The sequence below is a fragment of the Myotis lucifugus genome, unplaced genomic scaffold (genome assembly GCF_000147115.1).
Source record: "Myotis lucifugus unplaced genomic scaffold, Myoluc2.0 scaffold_171, whole genome shotgun sequence".
Classification (NCBI taxonomy): Eukaryota; Metazoa; Chordata; class Mammalia; order Chiroptera; family Vespertilionidae; genus Myotis; species Myotis lucifugus.
The window spans coordinates 76,005-98,160 of record NW_005871219.1 but is presented as its reverse complement, the minus strand read 5'-3'; the positions used below and the strand labels follow the sequence as shown (position 1 = coordinate 98,160).

Genomic DNA, 22,156 nt, shown 5'->3' with positions numbered 1-22,156 from the left:
AATGCCTCAGATTTCTTGGGGTTAATTTTGTATCCTGCTACATTGCCAAATTCATGTATTAAGTCTAGTAGCTTTTTGATGGAGTCTCTAGGGTTTTGTATGTATAATATCATGTCATCTGCAAATAAGGACAGTTTTACTTCCTCTTTTCCAATTTGGATGCCTTTTATTTCTTCTTCTTGCCTAATTGCAATGGCTAATACTTCCAGTACTATGTTGAACAGGAGTGGTGAGAGTGGGCATCCCTGTCTTGTTCCTGTTCTTAGGGGAAATGGTGTTAGTTTTTGTCCATTGAGTATGATATTGGCTGTGGGCCTGTCATATATGGCTTTTATTATGTTGAGGTATGATCCTTCTATTCCCACCTTTCTGAGAGTTTTTATCAAAAATGGGTATTGGATTTTGTCGAATGCTTTTTCTGCATCAATTGATATGACCATGTGGTTTTTTTCTTTCAATTTGTTTATGTGATGTATCACATTTATTGATTTACGGATGTTGTACCATCCTTGCATCTCTGGGATAAATCCTACTTGGTCATGGTGTATGATCCTTCTGATGTACTGCTGGATCCGATTTGCTAAGATTTTGTTGAGGATTTTGGCATCTATGTTCATGAGGGATATTGGCCTGTAATTCTCTTTCATTGTGATGTCTTTACCTGGTTTTGGTATTAGGGTGATGCTGGCTTCATAGAATGAGCTTGGAAGTGTTCCTTCCTCTTGAATTTTTTGTAGTAGTCTGAGGAGGGTAGGTTTTAGTTCTTCCTTGAATGTTTGGTAAAACTCCCCTGTGAAGCCGTCTGGCCCTGGGCTTTTGTTTGCTGGAAGCTTTCTGATGACTGCTTCAATTTCTTCCATAGTTATTGGCCTATTGAGGTTTTTAGATTCTTCCTGATTGAGTTTTGGAATGTTGTATTTTTCTAGGAATTTGTCCATTTCCTCCAGGTTGTCTAGTTTGTTGGAGTAGAGTTGCCCGTAGTATTGTTTAACAATCATTTGTATTTCTGTGGGGTCTGTTGTTATTTCGCCTCTATCATTTCTGATTTGGTTTATTTGGGACCTCTCTCTTTGCTTCTTGGTGAGCCTGGCTAGGGGTTTGTCAATCTTGTTTATCCTTTCAAAGAACCAGCTCTTGGTTTCATTGATTTTCTGTATTGTTTTTTTGGTCTCTATTTCATTGATTTCTGCTCTAATCTTTATTATCTCCTTCCTTCTGCTCACTCTGGGGTTTTCTTGTTGCTCTCTTTCTAATTCTTTGAGTTGTAGAGTTAGATGATTGACTACCATTTTTTCTTGTTTTTTGAGATAGGCCTGTAGAGCTATAAACTTTCCTCTCAGGACTGCTTTCATTGTGTCCCAGAGGTTTTGGATTGTTGTGTTTTCATTGTCATTAGTGTCCAGGATGTTTTTAATTTCTTCTTTGATGTCATTGGTAACCCAATCAATATTTAATAACATGCTATTCAGCTTCCAAGTGTTTGAGTATTTTGGGTTGTTTTTATTGTAGTTTATTTCTAACATTATGCCATCTTGGTCTGCGAAGATGCTTTTTATGATTTCAATCTTCTTGAATTTGTGGAGACTTTGCTTGTGACCCAATATGTGGTCTATTTTTGAATATGTCCCATGAGCACCTGAGAGGAATGTATATTCCGCAGCTGTGGGGTGAAGTGTTCTGAAGATGTCAATTAAGTCCATCTGATCTAGTGAGTCATTTAGGATTGCTGTTTCTTTGCTGAGTTTTTGTCTAGCGGATTTATCCAGTGATGTCAGTGGTGTATTAAAGTCCCCTACTATGATTGTATTGTTGTCAATCTCTCCCCTGATATCTTCCAGAAGTTTTCTTATGTATTTGGGTGCTCCTGCATTGGGTGCATATATGTTTACCAGGGTTATATCTTCTTGTTGTATTGATCCCTTCAGTATTATGAAGTGGCCTTCCTTATCTCTGGTTATGGCCTTCACTTTGAGATGTATTTTGTCAGATATAAGTATTGCTACCCCAGCTTTCTTTTCCTTTCCATTTGCGTGAAAGATATTTTTCCATCCCTTCACTTTCAGTGTGTGTGAGTCCCTTCTAATGAGGTGGGTCTCTTGTAGACAGCAGATGTATGGGTCATGTTTTTTTATCCATTCAGCCACTCGATGTCTTTTGGTTGGAGCATTTAGTCCATTTACATTTAAAGTTATTATTGAAAGGTACTTGTTTGTAGCCATTTCTTTTTTTTTGTGTGTGTGGCTGTTTTCTTCCTGAGCTTGATATTTCTTCTTTTTACACCAGTCCCTTTAGCATTTCTTGCATGGCTGGCTTGGTGGTGATAAACTCCCTTAGCCCTTTTTTGTCTGTGAAGCTTCTTATTTCCCCTTCAATTTTGAATGATAGCCTTGCTGGATAGAGTATTCTTGGATTCAGTCCTTTGCTTTGCATCACTTTGTAGATTTCCGTCCATTCTTTTCTGGCCTGATGTGTTTCTGTTGAGAAATCATTTGATAATCTAATGGGAGATCCCTTGTATGTTACTTTCCGTCTCTCTCTTGCAGCCTGTAAGATTCTCTCTTTATCCTGAACATTTGCCATGGTAATTATGATGTGTCTTGGTGTGGGTCTTTTCGGGTTCACCTTGTTTGGGACGCTCTGGGCTTGTGTGACTTTTTTCTTCCCCACCTCAGGGAAGTTTTCTGATATTATTTCTTCAAATAGGTTTTCTAATCCATGTTCATCTTTCTGTTGTTCTGGCACCCCTATTATTCGTATGTTGTTTCGTTTCATGTTGTCCCAAAGCTCCCTTAGGCTCTCCTCCTGTCTTTTAATTTTTTTCTCCATTTGCCGTACAGTTTGAGTGTGTTTTGCTTCCTTGTCTTCTAATTCACTAATTCGGTCCTCCGCTTCTCCCAGTCTACTGTTGATACTTTCAATGGAGTTTTTTATTGAAGCTATGTCGCTCTTCATTTCTTCTTGGGACTTACTTAAGTTGTTGATTTTTTCATCTGTTTCTTCTAGCTTCTTGCATAAGTAGTTGAGTTTTTCATCTGTTTCTTCTTGCTTCTTGAACATCCGGTGCATGTACTCTAGGAACCTTATTCTGAATTCTTTTTCCGTCATGTTGCATATCTCTGTCTCACTTAGCTGCTTTTCTGGCGAGTCCTCCTTTTCTTTCCTTTGGGGGTTTCTTTGTCTACCCATGTTTGATCTCACTGACATGACTAGTTGTTGAGTCGTTCAGTGGCTGGACCCTGGGTGGCAGTGGCTGCTCCCTGGGTGGCAGTGGCTCCTCGGGCTGTGGTTGCTCCTTGGGCGGTTGTGGTAGCAGCGGCTCCTCTGTTGATAGCAGGGCCTCTGGTGGGTGCTGTTCACAGCTGTGGTGGCTCTTCTGGCTGGTGGAGGGAGGCTTCACACACAGCAACTCTTCCCCAGGCAGAGCGTGTGGTGATCAGGAGGCCGCTGTTGCTTGAATCTGCTTTCCGTGGAGGGGTGCAGGTCTCTTCTGGGCTCTTACAGTCGCGTTGCTTGCGAGTCGTTGCCTCCGGGTTAGTAGCCGCCGGGTTAGTAGCCGATCTCTGGATGCCGGTAACAGCTACCTAAGATGGCGCGGTCTCGCCGCTGCGCTGGCACCCAGGGGGAGGTTTCAGCCTCAATCTCTAACCATCCGCATTTTTTAGGAGTTCTCTGTCTTTCCTGGCTGCAGACTGTCTCTCAGCTGAACCTCCCCAGCTTGATCGGGCTGATTGTTACCCGTTTCAGCTGCTCGCCCCTATCTGCTCCGGGACAAAGCACCAACACGTCCCTCTAAGCCTCCGCCATTTTTTTTCTCTTGTCTCCGCATTTTTTATCCTTTCTTGATGCACCCCCTTGTGGTCTTTGTGCACAGTGTTGTTATATTTAAGCCTTGTTTGTTGTAGGTAACACTGGGGGGGATTTGACCTCCAGGCCAAGTTGCTGTAAGAATCAGCTGTGTCTGCAGTGGGAGAACTTCTGTCCTCTAGGGAGGTGCTAATCTAGCCTTTGCCTAAGGCTATCCCGCAAATGCCTCTGTGCAAGGCTTGGGCAGGGCGGGTCCTAGGGGACCAACAGGGTGGGTGGAGTCGAGCGAGCAGTTATGGCTGCTCTCAGTCCTGTCCCCAGAGGCTCTGCCTCTCAGAGTCCCAGCAACCGCTGCAAACCTCAGAGAGAAAGCTGCCCTCGAGTTCCGACCGATGCCAGACAGTCCCGCTTCTCCCATTTGAGTCTGGGTCCTCAGAGACTCGCCCGGAACTGGAGCTCAGAGCCTGAGACTGCCTCCGGATTGAAATAGACAACCGCGCCCTCAGCCACCAGCCTCCTCCGCATGCACCTCCGCACCTTTGTATTTTCCGCACTGCGCCTCCTCTGAGTCTCGGTATGCTTTTCTCTTTCCTTCTAGTTGTAGAATTTCCCCTCAGCCAGCCTTTCTGTAGTTGTATTTTTGAAGTGGTTGTGCGAGGCAGCAATCTTCGGTGTTTACCTATGCTGCCATCTTGGTTTCTTCCCCTTCAATTTTGAATGATAGCCTTGCTAGACAGAGTATTCTTGGATTAAGTCCCTTGCTTTGCATCACTTTGTAAATTTCCGTCCATTATTTTCTGACCTGATGTGTTTCTGTTGAGAAATCATTTGATAGTCTAATGGGAGATCCCTTGTACGTAACTTTCTGTCTCTCTCTTATAGCCTTTAAGATTTTCTCTTTGTCTTGAACATTTACCATCATAATTATGACATGTCTTGGTGTGGGTCTTTTCAGTTCATCTTGTTTGGGACTCTGTGCTTGTCTGACTTTTTTCTTCCACACATCGGGGAAGTTTTATGATATTATTTCTTCACATAGGTTTTCTAACCCTTGTTCTTCTTTCTGTTGTTCTGGCACCCCTATTATTCATATGTTGCTTCATGTCATGTTGTCCCAAAGCTCCCTTAGACTCTCTTCCAGTCTTTTAATTGTTTTCTCCAAATGCAGTTCAATTTGGGTGTGTTTTGCTTCCCTGACATCTAATTCGCTAATTTGATCCTTTGCTTCTCCTAGTCTGCTGTTGACACTTTCCATGGTGTTTTTTATTGCAGCTACATCAGTCTTTATTTCTTCTTGATTTTTACATAATTTGTTGATTTTTTCACCCATCCAGTTTATGAACTGTATGACCCTTATTCTGAATTCTTTTTCTGACATATTGCATGCCTCCATTTCACTTAGCTGCTTTTCTGGCGAGTCCTCCTTTTCTTTCCTTTGGGGGTTTCTTTGACTACCCATTTTTGCTCTCACCAGCGGACCTAGGTGTAGAGTTGTGCAGGGGCTGCTCCTTGGGTGGCAATGCCTCCTCAGGTGGCGGCTGCTTCTCAGGTGGTCACAAACAGAGACTGCTCCTTAGTTGGCAGAAGCTCCTCTGGTGGGTGCTGTTCGCAGCAGTTCCTCTGGTTGGTGGCGGGAGGCTGCTTGTGCAGCTGGTGCTCCTCAGATGAGGTGGGCTGCTCATGAGGCTGCTGCTCCTCACACAGGGGCGTGCTGTGTGTGGCTACTGCTCCTGTGATGGGGGCAGGCTGCTCGTGCAGCTGTTGCTCCTCAGACAGGGGTGGGCTGCTCGTAAGGTTGCTGCTCTTTGGATGGGGGTGAGCTGCGCACGAGGCTGGTGCTCCTCATAGTGGGGAGGGGCACTCGCACAGCTGCTGCTCCTCAAATGGGGGCAAGCTGCTCGTGCAGCTGCTACTCCTCAGGTGGGTCTGGGCTGCAAGTGGCTGTTGCTCCTTGAGCGGGGATGGGCTGCTCCTTGGACCAGGGTAGGCTGCTCAAGCAGCTGCTGCTTCTCGTATGGCAGTGGGCTGTGCACACGGCTGCTACTCCTTTGACGAGGGCAGGCTGCTTGCACGGCTGCTGCTCCTAGGATGGGGGGTGGGTCGCTCGCACTGCTGCTGCTCCTTGAACGGGGGCAGGCCATGTGAGGCTGCCACTTCTTGGCCTGGGGTGGGCTGCTCTTGGGGTTGCTTTTCCTCAGACAGGAGCGGCTGCTCACATGTCTGCGGCTTGTGTGGTCTCCATGCCCTGGGCTAAAGTGTTGGGCCAGTCAGAAGGGAATGCTCTCCAGAACTCACAGGAGCCTACACCCGGGGTGGCTGGAGTCTTGGTGACTGTGGGACCACAGCTGAGGCAGTAGGTCCCTGGCGGGGGTAGCTGTAGAGTCCCAGGTGTTATCTGCGGGCACCCTGGGTGGAGGTGAGGCTTAGCTTCCAGTCACAGCAGCTCTCCCCTTCAAAAAGGTGAGGCCTCTGAGGAAGAACTGGCTGCTCTGGGGGTGTTTGCAATGATAGCAGCGGCTGGCTAGTTAGGTAAGCCTGCCCCTGAGGGTCCTGCGGGATCTAAGTGTGACACACACACACACACACACACACACACACACACACACACACACCATATGACCACACATTCTTCATTTGCTCCCTCATTCACTCACTTTCTCTCCCTCACTGCTGCCTTCTTCCTGCTTCTGTAGTTGGGTCTGGAGTGTTATTGATCCATTCGTGGATGGAATCTCCTCTCCGGGTGTCTGGTAATGTAGCTGGTTCTCTAGAACACTGGCCAAATAGGATAAAATACACCTCGACAAGACACGACATGAGAACAAAACACAAATGTACTCGTAACACTGATAACCCTAATATAAGTGACCACCAGAGAAAAGAGAATTAGGGGAGAGAAAAGAGAGCACAAATGATATCAAAGAGAGAAAAAATGGTATGAAAGAAAAGAAACAAGAAAAAGAAAGAAAAAGGAAAATTATATATATATATATATATATTAGAGACCTGATGCATGAAATTCATGCATTCTGGGTGGGGGGGGGGGCTCCCTCAGCCTGGATTGCGAGAGGGTGCAAGCCAGGCTGAGGGACACCACCAGTGCACAATCGGGGCTGGGGAGGGATGCAGGAGGTTGGCCAGCTGGGGAAGGCTCCAGGGCTTGTCTGGCCTGTCCCACTCAGTCCTAATGGGCTGGACCACAGCAGCAAGCTAACCTACCGGTTGGAGCATCTGCCCCCTGGTGGTCAGTGCACATAATAGCGACTGGTCAACTGGTCGACTGTCTGCCCCCTTGTGGTCAGTGCATGTCATAGCAACTGTTTGACTCGTCGACTGTTATGCCCCCTGGTGGTCAGTGCATGTCTTAGCGAGCTATTGAGTGGCCTTAGCATATCATTAGCATTTTACGATTTGATTGGTTGACTGGACACTTAGCATATTAGGCTTTTATTATATAGGATATATATATATACACATATATATATATACATATATATATGTATATATATATATACATATATATATATGTATATATATATATGTATATGTGTATACACACACACACACCCACACACACACAAACATATACAGGCAGACCTCGGGTTACATTGGACTTGACGTACGTCGTTTTGTGGTTACATCACCATCTCCCATCTACACTAATAAAAGGGAAACATGCAAATTGACAATCCCTCCGCTATGCCCACCAGCCAATCAGGGTGAGTATGCAAATTGACCCAACAAAGATGGTGGCATCCATGGAGCTGGAGGCTTGGGTTGCCCCTGGCAATGGAGGAAGCCAAGCTTCCTGCCCTCCCTGGCTGCCACTGAAGGAGTGGCTGGGAGCCTGGGTTGCCGGGGGTGGTGGCCAGCCTGAAAACGGCCCTGAGCTCCTCACCCAGGCTGGCCAGGCACCCCAGTGGGACTCCCCAACCTGAAGGGTCTCTGGCCAGCCTGAAAATGGCCCTCAGCTCCTTACCCAGGTTTGGCCACACCCCCATGGAGTAAGACTCCCCGTTGGGGGGCTTGGCCAGCCTGCAAACAGCCATAATCTGCTCACCCAGGCTGGCCAGGCACCCCAGCAGGGACCCCCACCCTGAAGGGAGTATGGCCAGCCTGAAAACAGCCCTCAGCCCCTCACCCAGGTTGTCCATGCCCCCATGGGGTGAGGGTCCCTGCTGGGGGGCATGGCCTGCCTGCAAACAGCCATCAGCCCCTCACCCAGGCTGGCCAGGCTCCCCAGCGGAAACCCCCACCCTGAAGGGGGTGTGGCCAGCTTGAAAAAAGCCCTCGCCCCTCACCCAGGCTGGCCACACCCCCCCCAGCGGGGACCCTCACCCCATGGGGGTGTGGCTGGCCTGCAAACCACCACAGGCCCCTTGCCCCAGCCACCCCATGCCCCAAGGGAACCCCACCCTGATCCGAGACACCCTTCAGGGCAAACCAGCCGGCCCCCACCCGTGCACCAGGCCTCTATACTAATAAAAGGGTAATATGCTAATTAGACTGGGAGACATTTCAGGAGACCTTCTGGACTTTCTTCTGGACAAAGCCATGGTGGCGGGGCCGAGGTAGAGGCGGTTAGAGGCCAAGAGGGGAGGGCAGTTGTGGGTGATCAGGCCAGGATGGGATGGCAGTTGTGGGTGATTAGGCTGGTGGGGGGGACCATTGAGGGTGATCAGGCCAGTGGGGGGGGGGAAGTTAGGGGTGAGCAGACTAGCAGGGGGCCCAGTTTGGGGTTAGCAGGCTGGCAGGGGTCAGTTGGGGGTGAGCAGTCCAGCGGTGAGGGACAGTTGGGGGCGAGCTGCTGGCAGGCAGAGTGGTTAGGGGCAATTGGGCAGGCAGGCAGGTAAGCAGTTAGGAGCCAGCAGTCCTGGATTGTGAGAGGGATGTCTGACTGCCAGTTTAGGCCCAATCCCTGTAAACCAGCAGTAGGACATCCTTCCAGGGGTCCCAGATTGGAGAGAGTGCAGGCCGGGCTGAGGGACATCTGCCCCCCGACCCCCGTGCATGAATTTCGTGCACTGGGCCACTAGTTTATTTATAAAAAATAAGTTCCATTATTTCAATGTATGTACATATGTTGAAACATATGTGCTTTATGTTTTTTATTATTTATTTACCACAAGTAAAGGTCAGGAATCATTATCTTTCTTTTAAATTTTTTTTTCTGCTTCACTACGTACTGCTGTGTATGTGCTCCATGTGAGTGATGTAGGTACATATGTAGGTGGGTTCTGACGGCAAAAATCTTGTTACGTCGCACCATAGGAACGGATCTATATGGAGAAAACACCAGAGAGCAAACAGGTAAAGCAAACCATACAAACACCAAATTCCCAGTAAAGAGGGTGGGGGCAGAATCTTATATACAGAAAGTAAGGTTAAGAATTGGATGAATGTGAGAAGACCTCAGTTCAGTATAGTGGAAGTAGAAAGTGGATGAGTGGATAAGAAGAAAGAGAAAGAGAAGAAAATAGTAATAATTAAAATTTTTTTAAAATTGATTAAAAATAGGATAAAACAAATAAAAATAAACAATTTAGAAGGATGAAAAATAATGTGAAAAGAAATAAAAATAAACAAATTAAAAAAGGAAAAGAAAAAAAGAAAAAAGAGATAACAAAATAATAATAAAACATAATAAAATAAAAATGAAAAAGTGAAGTGTTGTTCCTTTGGCTGGTTTAAATGTTCTCACCACAGAAAAGATACAAGTATAGCAAATATGGAACATGATGCAGGTGTTAGCAAATGCTAAGTTGGTGATCATTTTTTCCAATATATAAGTGTGTCAAATCAACATATCGTATACTTTAAATTTTCACAAAGTTAAATGTCAATTACCTCTCAATAAAGCTGGGGGAAAACTAGGTGGAGCTAGTGGCAATTGCGTTCTTCACTAGAGATAAGGAGCTGGCATGAATGGGTGAAAATCAGACCCCAGCCCATTAGTCACATTAAGTGAAACCCCTCACTATATATGGGCAAAGTCAACTCCATAGAGTGTGAGTGAGTTAGGCATGGCCACATCCTTGTTAATGACCTAACCAGGTCAGGTCCCCTATCAGCATAATCCTGTTGTAGCCCCCCTCCCTCCCTCCAGGCACTGACTGACTATTTTCCTTACATTTCTCATGACCCTCTGGTGGGAGAGCCCTACAGAGATGCCTAGAGTAAGCCCTGAAGGAAAGTGTTCATCCTCTCCCTGTTCTCCCATTTTTAATAGTGAAAAGGCCTTCATTTCCTTTGAGAACCAGGAGACTTTGCAGATGATTCCTGGCACCAGGACCACCTTGGTGGCACTGTCCCAGGGAAGGTGGCTCTCAAGAGGCCATTTTGTAGAAAAAGATTAAAGACAAAAGGTGTTAAGCCTCCTCCGGGTCTCTATTCAGACTCCTTAGCAGCTTGAATGTAGGGCTTGTACAAGTCCAAGAAAATTTTAACCAGAGACTTGAGTCTCTAGGAGCCACTGAGACCTTGGCTCATCTGGCCACCCACACTTGCTCTGTCCCCAGCATTTCCACCTCCACACACAAACTCAATGCCACCTCTAATACTGTTGGGTAATTTTAGGACACTTCGTCACAGCATCCTCCACCTGGTGCCTTCATCGACAGAGATTCCCAGGTCACTGATATCCTTACATCACTAAAGAAACATGTAAAAACAGAAAATTATCTGCAACAGTTGAATGAATATTGGAGCAAGACCCACAAGCCCTGGAAACTATTGGGAACAAGAATGAAACCATCCGTGCCAAATGCTGAGACTTGTTATTCCCTCTGCTGCCAAAGGGTATTGCGGTTCAAGGGTTGTGCACAGATCCCAGCAGAAGCACTGATAGGAATCTTGAGTTTGGTCTTGTCCACTTGTTAATATCCTTTTGCAAGAAAATTCTACCATTGTCACTTTGCTGAGGAAGGAGATGGTCACTGATGAAAATAAAAGAGAAAAAAATAATGGCAAATGTCCAGTGTGATGAAATACTTGATTATTGCTGTTTGGTTGGGAGGAGTGGAGCTCAGAGAGTCCCCAAGGAGCATTGATTGAGCTGGTGGAAATCTAGGAAGGGGCACCCAGAAGTTACAGGGGACGTGCACACCCACTATGGCTGTAATCCAGGCCACTGGGGAAGAGAGCATTTTTGCTGTCTACACATCAATGAAAAGACAGAGATTTAAAACTCATGACTCAACCATATGCTGCTTGCAGAAAAGTCCATTCGAATATTATCATAGAAACAGGCTGAAAATTAAAGGATGGAAAAGATCAGTGGTGGAAGTATTACTCATGTAAAAGGAAGAAGGAATGGCTGTGTTGATAGCAAATAAATTAGACCTCAGAACAAAGAAAATTACCAGAAACAGAGGGGAACATTATATAATGATAAATAGGCGATTCCTCCAAGAAGACAGAGCAATCCTAAATGTATTTCCCAAACAACAGAGATGTGAAATATGTGCAGCAGAAACTGACAACTGAAAGGAGAAACAGACAAATCCACAATTATAGTTAGAAACTCCACCACCCCCTCAACAATTGACAGAAGAGCTACATAGAACCAGGATTAGAAGAATTCCATAACACCCCCAATGAATGCATCTATTGAGGTTTGTAGAAGTTTATATTTGCTGAGGACATATTTTTTCAGGTGCACATGGAACATATACCAAGACAGGCCATATCCTGTGCCATAAAAAATCTCACAATGTTGAAGAGAATTGAAATCATATGGAATATGTTCTCAGACCACAATGGAATTGAGCTGGAACTCCATAATGGAAAGGTAGCAGAAATATTTTCTTCACTGCCCTATCAGCAGTGTCATGAATCTCAATGGTCATCAGAATCTAGAAAAAGACCTTGATGATGGTCCTACAAGGTCAATTTCTACCTCTGAATATGGAGTTTTCTGAGCTTGGAAGACACACACCACACTATCACTGAAGGATGGAACGTAAGGGATAAATAGTCATTTCCCCCAGTTTTTGCTGAAGCAAATCTCCCTTGTTGAAAACAGCGGTTGATGTTCTCCACCCCAAGTCCATTTCCTGGTCCCAAAACTCACTCACCCCCTTTACACTAAGAGGACAGATGACCTTGCTCAAGAAGGGACAACTTCAGTCTCTGCTCACCCTTGGACAGCCCTTCCCCATCATTTATGGTATGCTAGCTCTGTGAGCATGATCGGCCTGGTGTAATTTAGCCTCTTCATACAGGTTCTGAGAGCAGCAGCCTGGTCAGGGAAGACATGTTCCCAGCTGAGTTGACAATCATCCTCACAGAACACTGTCAACACCACCACTGTGAACAGTCTCCTCCTCAGTCCACTCACAGTGGTTTCAGGAGATCTTTAAACTGGAGAGGCTGCTGTCTATTTCTGACAAAGGAGGAAAAAGCAGCCTAGAAAGAGTAGATGGCACACACCAAGGCACACACTGCCCAGAGATCAGGAAGCAAATCTAAGTCTTAGAGTTCCTCTGTCCCTCAGGTAACTCTTCAGATAAGACTGTGGAAAATGTGGTAATGAAACCACAAGTCAGAGTTGGGTGGGGAGATATCTGAACTAGAAAACCCAGTTTCTCTTCCCTTGTCTGTGCTCAATTTAGGAAAAAAGGAAAATAATTCAGAGGAGTGTTGAAATCTCCAACTGTAAATGTGCATTTGACTATTTCTCCATTTGTTTTTGTCAGCATTTACTTCTTGAATTTTGAAGCTCTCTCTCTTTTTATTTTTTTTGAAGCTCAGTTATTTATGAGGTACATGAAAATTCAGTATTATTGTCTTATTGATGAAGTAACCTATTTATCATTATGAAATGTCCTTCTGTATCCAGGGTATAAATATGGTATCATTCTGAAGCCTGCTTTGTCTGATATTAATACAGACCCTGCAGGTTTCATGTGCCTAATCTGGGCATGGTGTATCCCTTTCATGGTATATCTTTTTGAATTCTTTTCCTTTACTCTGTCTGTGTCCCTATATTTAAAGTGGGATTTCCTTTAGACAGCATTCATTTGGGTCTTGCTTTTTCAAAATCCAATCTGACTGTCCAATTAGAGCATTGGGATAATTTACATCTAATATGATTATTGATAAGGTTGTGTTTAAATTCATCCTCTTGCTATTTGTTTCAGCTTGTCCCATCTATCCTTTATTTGCCTTTTTCTGCTTTTTTGTGAATTTTTCAAATTCTGTTTTATTTCAACTCTCGCGTTATTCTATATCTCATTTGATTTTCTTATTCATTGCTCCACAGTTTACAATATACAACTTTAACTTACCATATTCTACTTTCAGCGAATGTTATATCACATCATATATGTTGTAAGGTCTCTTCCCACCTTCTGCATTATTGTTATACATTATATATTTACAGAAAATATAAACTCAACCATATATTATTATTTTGCTTTCAACAATCAATTGGCTTTTGCAGACATTTTTAATTGATAAAAATATTTTCAGTTTATCCACCTATTCACGATTTTAGGTGGCTCCATCCTTTGTTGAGGTGCCAGTTGTCACCCATTTTTATTTTCTACATACCTGACCAATGTTTGAATCAGTCCTGAGCAGCCAGTTTTTCAGTGACTTGACATAGTATATTTATAAATGAGTCTTAGCAAATTTAAGAGTATTGAAAAAACACTAAATATCTTTTCTGACTACACTATTATTCAACTAGAGAAGTCACTAACAGGAGAAAAATGGAAAAACTCACAAAAACATGAAAATTGAACAATACACTCCTGAACAACCCATGGATACAAGAAAGAAGTCAGAAAGGAAATAAAAATATTTTGAAATAAAAATGGAAACACACATATAAAAACATGAAATTCAGCAGAAACAATTCTAAGAGGAAGGTGTAATGATAGACGCAACATTAAGAAAGAAGAAAGATCTCAAATAAACAACTTAACTTTACCTTGAGGACTCAGAAGAAAAGAGAACAAACCAACCTAAAGTCAACAGAGGAAGGAAACAGAGATAAGAAAAACAATAGAAAAGATTAAAAAACAATCAAACAACAACAACAAAAAAACCCTAGGAGCTGTATTTTAAAAAGATAATCAAAATGTACAAACATTTAACTAGACTAAAATTTTCAAATAAAGAAGGCTCAAATAAATAAAATCATAAATGAAAAAGGAGACATTACAATTGATATAAAAAATTTCAAGGATCATAAGAGACTACTGTGAATAGTCATGTGCCAAGAAATGGATAAACTAGAGGAAATGGATAAAATTCCTAGAAGCATAAAACCTACCAAGACTGAGTCATAAAGAAACGAAAAATATGAACAGGCAAGTAATGAGTAAGGAGATTGAAGCAGGAATAAAACATCTCCCTACAAAGAAAAGCCCACACCAAACAGTTTCACAAGTGAATTGTAGCAAACATTTGAAGGACAATTATTACACATCCTTTGCAAACTCTCCCAAAAAGGCAGAGGAAGGAAAACTTCCAAACTCATTTTATGAGGCCAGAATAACTATGATATCAAAACCAGACAAGGGCACTACATGAGAAAAAAACCCCACAAAAACTACAGGCCAATCTCCCTGATAAATATAAATGCAAAAACCCTCCACAAAAGATTATCAAACAGAAATCAAGGGCACATTAAAAGGATCATAGGCTACCCTCAAGTGGGATTTCAATAAGGGTGAATTTCCTGTTATTAGAGTAAACCTGTACCATGCTATGGTGGATATCATTGTTAGTTAGGACAAGAATCTTAAGGTATGGAAGCTCTTACTAAAAGCATCTTGCCAAGTGTTTAAATGTAGCACAGTATTTTGTAGGCATAGCGGGAAGCAAGATGAGCTTGACAGAAACCCAACCCAATCCCACAATTGTAGCCAACCGCAAAGAAGAAATCAATGTTTAGATTTGCATCTCATGGATGATTTGTGACTTTGAGCATGTTTTCATATGTCTCTTGGCCTTCTTTAATCGTCATTTGAAAAGTGTCTATTTAGGTCTGTTGCACATTTTTTTGATTGGGTTATTTATCTTCCTTTTGTTAAGTTGTGTGAGTTCCCTGTACATGTTGGAAATTAAACCCTTATTGGTGATAACATTGGCAAATATGTTCTCCCATGCAGAGAGCTTTCTTGTTGTTTTGCTGATAGTCTCTTTTGCTGTGCAACAGGTTTTTATTTTGATGTGGACCCATTTGTTTATTTTCTCTTTAGTTTCCATTGCCCTGGGAGCTGTATTGGTGAAGAAATTGCTTTGTCATATGTCTGAGATTTTGCTGCCTATGGACTCCTCTAGTATTTTTATGGTTTTTCGTCTTATGTTTAAGTACTTATCCATTTTGAGTTTATTTTTGTGTGTGGTGTAAGTTGATATGCAGGTAAGAACAGTATGGAGTTTTCTCAAAAAACAAAAAATGGAACTCCCATTTGACCCAGTAATCCCACTTCTAGGTATGTATCCCAAGAAACTAGAAACACCAATCAGAAAGGATATATGCACCACTATGTTCATAGCAGCACAATTCACCATAGCTAAGATTTGGAAACAGCCTAAGTGCCCATCAGCAGATGAGTGGATTAAAAAACTGTGGTATATCTACACGATGGAATACTACACTTCGGTAAAAAAGGAGGAGTTCTTACCATTTGCAACAGCATGGTTGGAACTGGAGAGCATCATGCTAAGCAAAATAAGCCAGTCAGAGAAAGATAAATATCACATGATCTCACTCATTTATGGAATATAATGTACAACATAAACTGATGAACAAAAACGGATCCAGAGACAAAGAAGCATCGATCAGACTGTCAAATCTCAGAGGGAAGTTAGGGGAAGATGGGGGTAAAGGGAGAGATCAACCAAAGGACTTGTATACTTGCATATAAGCCTAACCAATGGACACAGACAACAGGGGGGTGAGGGCATGAGTGGGAGGGGCAGTGGGCAATCGGCCGATAAGGACACATATGTAATACTTTAATCAATAAAAAAAAATAAAAAAAGGAAAGAAATCAATGTTTAATTAACCAGATAGTGTATAAAAGCACTCCTTTTGGGGAGACAGAGCTTTGTCTGTGAATCCTCCATCTCCTTTACTTGATGAAGAAAATAAAACTACCTTGCTTAAACCATGTTTTGTGCTTAAATAGAGGATCCAAGCATGAAAGCCTTGAGTAACATCAGGAAAATTTAGCCACAAAGTGACTAAGTCCAAGACAGGTTAGAAGATATAGGATCTAAGAGTTGCTGGTCAGTTAACAATAACTAGTACAGATGTCAACCAAACAATAGTTTCCTGCTGTGGAAAACAAACACTCTTCTACTTGCAACAAATGAAGAAAATGCTATAGTTCAATGACTAAAATGACCCCTTTATGATGAGTTTGGCCTTGTAGCCAAACTCTTCTCAAAGTAACATCTTGCTTGTTGCTTTTTGCTATGTGATCCTAAATTTAAGACAAAGGTTGGGGTGAAGTGTTAAAAAACACCAATTTATTTCCAAAACAGTGGCCTCTAATTTTACATACTTTTCTTGGTGTCCAGATTGGAGGAGCTCAATGTAACTGTTACAGGTGGAGCCAGAATATGTGTGAATAATGGGCACAAGGTTCTGCATTATGGTGGCTTTTCCCTGCAGAAATTTTCAGACCAAGTATTTCCAATGGACTTGGTGACTTATCCGGCAGATGTTAGTGAAGTGCCCAGCGAGGAACCCATATTTTAAGGACCTTTAGAACTCCAGCTCTGAGCAAAAAACAAGTGCCTGGTCTCAAGCTGCACCAGAAGCCACCCAGAGTGTGAAACCACAAGAGCAAAGTATAAGCCAATCTCAAACCCAGTCACCTAGAAAACAAAGGACAATGAGGCCAGAATTGCAAAACAGGAAGCACAGCACAAAACCGCTTTTCTCAGCCAACATCTTGAGACTGTAAAGAAAATCAAGAATGAAAAAGAAAGAGAAAGCAACCAAACAACTAAAATAACTAGCAGCAGCCAGCAAACTGATAGGAAAACCAGTTGGGGAAAATTCAAAAGCAGACAGCCCTTTTCCAGCAGCTAGGAGATTTGAAAGGAGTCTTAAAAGTCCAAGAAAACAAATGGATACCAGAAATAATCACACACATGTCTTCTTTTAAATGGGATGGGAGTAACCTGAATGTCGTTTGGTCCACACTTGATATTTGCCTATAATTTATCCAGTATTTTGAATATGTGGAAGATTTAAAAATGTTTGTTAAATTGACTAATTCCTGCCTTTCAACATAAAGTGGGGAGCAGGGAGGGGAGGTGTTTTGGTTTGTTGCTCTCTAAACCAAAGCTGGAGTGTCTAAAAGAGACATGATTTTTATCCACTAAGGGACAGAATCTCATATACACAAATAAAAGCGTCTTAAAAATTAGAGGGGGAAAAAGAGGGAAGAGCAAAGAGAAGAGAGTCATCAGAATGAGAAAGAATGTGTGCTGAATCTTGTATTCTGTAGCATTTCCAGTAAAGTTTCTAAAACTAAAAACGAAATAGCTGAATATGAATAGTTCTGCATAAATACTAGTGTGTTTTAAGAAACAGTAAAAATGGTGCACGTGGGGTCTTCAGAGTCACAGCCTGAAGTAAAAACAGGGTACAATGTCATAGGAATGAGGCAACAGGAGAGGCTGAAGAAAACAAAGGGGAACTCTTAGAAACAGAGGGGAGGACTGTGAAGTCTTCCATGCTGTGTAATGGTAGTTTGGACCAATTTCACCAAGTCATCAAGGAGTGGGGGACACTCAACTGACATATGACTAACAAATAGTTGAGGGCCTTGGACATAGTGGATATTGGGGTGTAATTCAATAAGTAAACTATAGTATAAATCCCAGATATCTATACTTATATATAGTACATACTTCTCACATATGTACTTGTATTTGTAAGTTGCCTCATTCAATTTGCTACTATTTTGGTGAGGATTCTTATGTCTATATTCATAAAGGATATTGGTGTGTAGTTTTTTTTCTTGCAGTATCTTTGAAGGATACTGACCTCATGGAGTGAATGATGAAGTACTTCCTCCTCTCCTGGTTTTTGAAAGTGTCTGTAATGTATTGGTGTTAATTCTTTAAATGTTTAATGAATTCACTAGTGAAGCCATCTGGTACTGGGCTTTTCTTCGGTTGTAGGTTTTTATTTTAATTTAACCTCTTTTCAATTTTATTTTGGCTTGAGTCACCTTCAGTAGTTTGTGTCGTTCTAGCAATCTAATGTACAGCATAAAAAAGCAAGAGAAGAAAAGAAAATTAAGTTTGCAGTTAGCTGACAGATTCCAGCTGCCAGAACCCATCTGAGGTTTACCTATGGAGGGCCAAAAAAAAAAATCCCACTAAATTAATAGAAAAGTGTGCAAACATTTCTATATAACAGAAGCAACCTGAATAGCAAACAAACTATGAAAACCACTTTTAAATTCAATGGTAATCAGTAAAATGGATTTGTAAATGGACGAAGACATCATTATGTATGTCCGTAAGGTGATAAAAAATTAACAGTGGAATATCACCAAGTGCAAGTGCAGATTTGGGGACTTCTCACACATGGCTTGTGTCAATGAGAATTGGCATAGGGGTCTCAAGTCATATTGACAATATCTAGTCAGATGAAAGCCATCCATCAATTGTTGCACAGAGATATGCAGTATGTGGGGATTATTTTTGCAGGAAGCATATATTTTGGAACAGATTAAAAGTTTGTTAATAAAAAATTGGATACAATTTTATACAAATAACATCTTTTATGTAAAAGCTTAAGATACAAAATCAGTATTAGATATTATCTACAGATACATGTGAATGTAGGAGTGTAAATACTCACATGAGATGATACACAAAAAGCTCAGAATATTGGTTGCCTCTGAAGGGCAGAGGGAGGGAGAAAAACATAAATGAAATTCATGTGTAATGTGTTAACTTTTTAATCAAATAGAATATCTGCAGTAAAACTGCCAAAGTACTTACATTTGTTCATTGCAAATTGTGGTTTTATTTTTTCATAAGTTCACTTAAAAACTTGTTTCACAACTGCTTAATACTTAAAACTGAATAAGTAAATATAACCTCATCTTAGGTATGTAACATCTTGTCTTTTCTAACACAAAAATGAGTGACGCAATATTATGCCTCATTTGAATGAGACATTTATGCCAATTCATGCCAATGGTTGTGCCAATTTCTGTTTAAATCTACTGGGACACAAAATGGTGATCACTGGGAGACAAGGACCTCAGAGCCAGCCAGGAAAAACATTTGATTAAACACTGAGCAAGAAGTGAGTTTTTCTTAAATTTGTGCTCAGTGCTGATTCTTTCTCTTTGGATATGGCACCCCATTCTCTCCACCAGCTGCTCAGGGGGCTAACAACAAACTTACTATAACAGAGGAAAAAAATTACCATGCTGTAAATGACATTGGCTTGTTTGAAGTAATGAGAATTTCCAGTGCCCAACATGCTTTGTGTCACATGGGTATGCAGTGGCCAACAGGAAAAGTACAGTGCACCTTCCCTGGAGACGGTTGGATCTGGGACATGAGTCCTTCAAGGACTGACATGAGAGGGAGTACTGTTTCCAGAAAGCCTATTAGGATTCCAAAACACAAAATAAGATAATGTTCCCCTCCTTCTTCCATAAGGAATGCCTTTTTCACTTCATGCCTTTTCCAGTTGGAGGGACGTAAGCCATGGATTGGTTTTAAAATACTTCCTGCTTTCCTGTAAGCTGAGACAGAAGAAAAAAAAGGGACCAAGCATTGTGTTCACAGTGCATTGTGTTAGCATCACCAGGTTCGCTTAAAGTTATGTGTAGACTTTTGAGGGCATAATTTGAGTTAGGAAACTAGCAATGGAAATGGTTCCTCGATGGAGAATTATTCTTTGGAGTCTGAACTTGAGGTGACTTCAGGCCTTACCAGCTCAATGTGGACACTTACTTTTTATTCTTTTCCTGTTTTTATTCTGGAAGAGGATGGAACGACTTCCGAAGAGCAGATATGGAACTAAGGCTGAAGGTAAGAAAGCCTGCAAGAGGCACTGTTTCCTCACCTCAAACACAGTGACAGAAACCCAGTGTTTTAAACTGAAGAAGAAAAAGTAGGTCCTCATTTCTTCTTTACCTTCCCAACCACCTTCACCCTCATCTCCACCTGACCCCTTCAGTATAATGCTCTCTGTGCACATGATGTGTGGAAAATGTGGAAATGAAACTTCAGGTCAGAAGTTGCAGGGTTTTGAACTGAATTGTGAATAAATGTTCTCTTTCCTTGTCCACTTTGAGCAGAAAACGGAAATATCTCCCAGAAAGATTTACTAATCATGCATGCTACAAAACATCCCAGAACACTGCAGAAAAGGAAGAGCCAACACAGAGTAGAAGAAATAAAATAATAGATTTTAAAACACTGCAATGAACTTGGAATCCATTTGGGCTCATAGAATTCTAGAACTCCTCAGGTTCTCAGCCTTCTTGGTCCCTTGAAGGTTTTAGCTCCTGGCTCAGTGTCACCCTCTCCAACACCACTTTTGTTAACTTCCTGTAATCAATCAGCCAAGTAGGTGACCTTTCCATCCCATGTACTACTAATGGTTTTAACTTCCATCCTCTTCAACCACCCATCCTGAGTCATCTCTCAGGCTTTGCCTTTGACAGTATCTATGACCTTTCTGTTGTTTCAATTTCAAGCAGAGAACTCCCCACCCAAAGAACAGAGACCCAGGGACCTCAGCTCGTCCTTGGTGGAAGGTCAAAGCTGACACTTCCTTTTCTCCCAAGGTTTAGGTGAATAAATATGTTGAGCACTTACTTCTACACAAGTGTTTCTGGTTATTTTTTGAGTGAAAAGAGGTAGTAATATTTTCCCACTTGTGACTTCTCACCCTTTGTATCCTTCTAATCTCACATTTATTTAACATGAAACTGGGCCAGGCACCATCCCTGCAGAAACACAGGGACCACTTTTCTTTCAGAAAAACTGTCTTCCCCTGGACTTGATGAAGGACTTGGAGCAACCTCCTCAGTGTAGTAGTTCATACTGTTGGCTATGGGTCCAAAGTCGACTTCCTATGTAGACTTCCTATGACCTGAGAACCTCCTAAAGTTGTTGGAAATTTGTGTATGTATTTAGATATGATAGATTCCTGGGAGGGAGATTAACAGCTTTAATGAGATCCCATGAGTGTCCATGACTGAAAAATCGGAAGCAACCCTAGCTTAATAAGACACACAATTTTTTTTTCTTATTCAGGCAGTGTAGAAGATAACCAGTTTGCATCATCTTCCTCACTGAGACTCATCCTGGTGGGCAAATCTGGTTGTGGAAAAAGTGCCACTGGGAACAGCATACTCTGTCAGCCTGTGTTTGTGTCCAGGCTGGGGGCCCAGGCCGTGGCTGGGACGTGCCAGTTGGCCACAGGCATGTGGAATGGAAGGAACATCCTAGTGGTTGACATGCCCTCCATCTTTGACCCAAGACCCAGGACCAAGAGATGTACAAGCACATCGGGGACTGCTATGTGCTCTCAGCCCCAGGGGCCCCATGTGCTTCTGCTGGTGACACAGCTGGGGCGCTTCACTGCCCGGGACACAGTGGCAGTGAGTCGGGTGAAGGAGGTCATTGGGGAAGGAGCCATGAGACATGTGGTGGTCCTCTTCACCCACAAGGAGGACTTAGGGGACATGTCCTTGGATGAGTATGTAGTCAAAACAGACAACCACAACCTGCAGATCCTGGTCCATGAGTGTGAAAATAGATACTGTGGCCTCAACAACCAGGCCACAGGGGAGGAGCAGAGGGAGCAGCTGGAGAAGCTGATGGCTGTGGTTGAGAACTTGGAGAGGGATAACCAAGGTAACTACTACACAAATGACCTCTTCTGCAATGCACAGGTGCCCCAGGGAGGGGACAGCACCCTAGTAGAAGAGCACAGGTGCTACTTGGCCACAGTTCAAGAGCACATTGAAGAGCAAAAGCAAGACCTGAAGGAGACTGGGAGTCACTGGGCATTCAAGGCAGTGCACAGAGTTAAAAAGTGTATTTTGCCTGATATAAATGTGCTATCTTAGCTTTTCTCTTTTTTCATTTTCATTTCATGAAATATATTTTTCATCCATTTACTTTCAGTCTCTGTCTGTCTTTCATTCTGTGGGGAGTGTCTTGTATACAGAATATATATCAGTCTTGTTTTGTCATCTATTCAGCTACCTTATGCCCTTTGATTGGAGCCGTTCATCCATTTATCAATTTCATACATTTAAATTGATTATTGATAAGGATGTATTTATTGACATTTTTTAAATTTACACCTATGTTCCTTTATTTAATTGTTGCT

At 42.4% G+C, this 22,156-nt stretch overlaps 1 pseudogene; it reads left to right on the top strand.

Annotated features, from left to right (window-relative positions):
* The window catches only part of LOC102425884, a 42,658-nt pseudogene extending 20,768 nt beyond the window's left edge, over positions 1-21,890 (top strand).
* Positions 21,891-22,156: the final 266 nt, after the last annotated feature.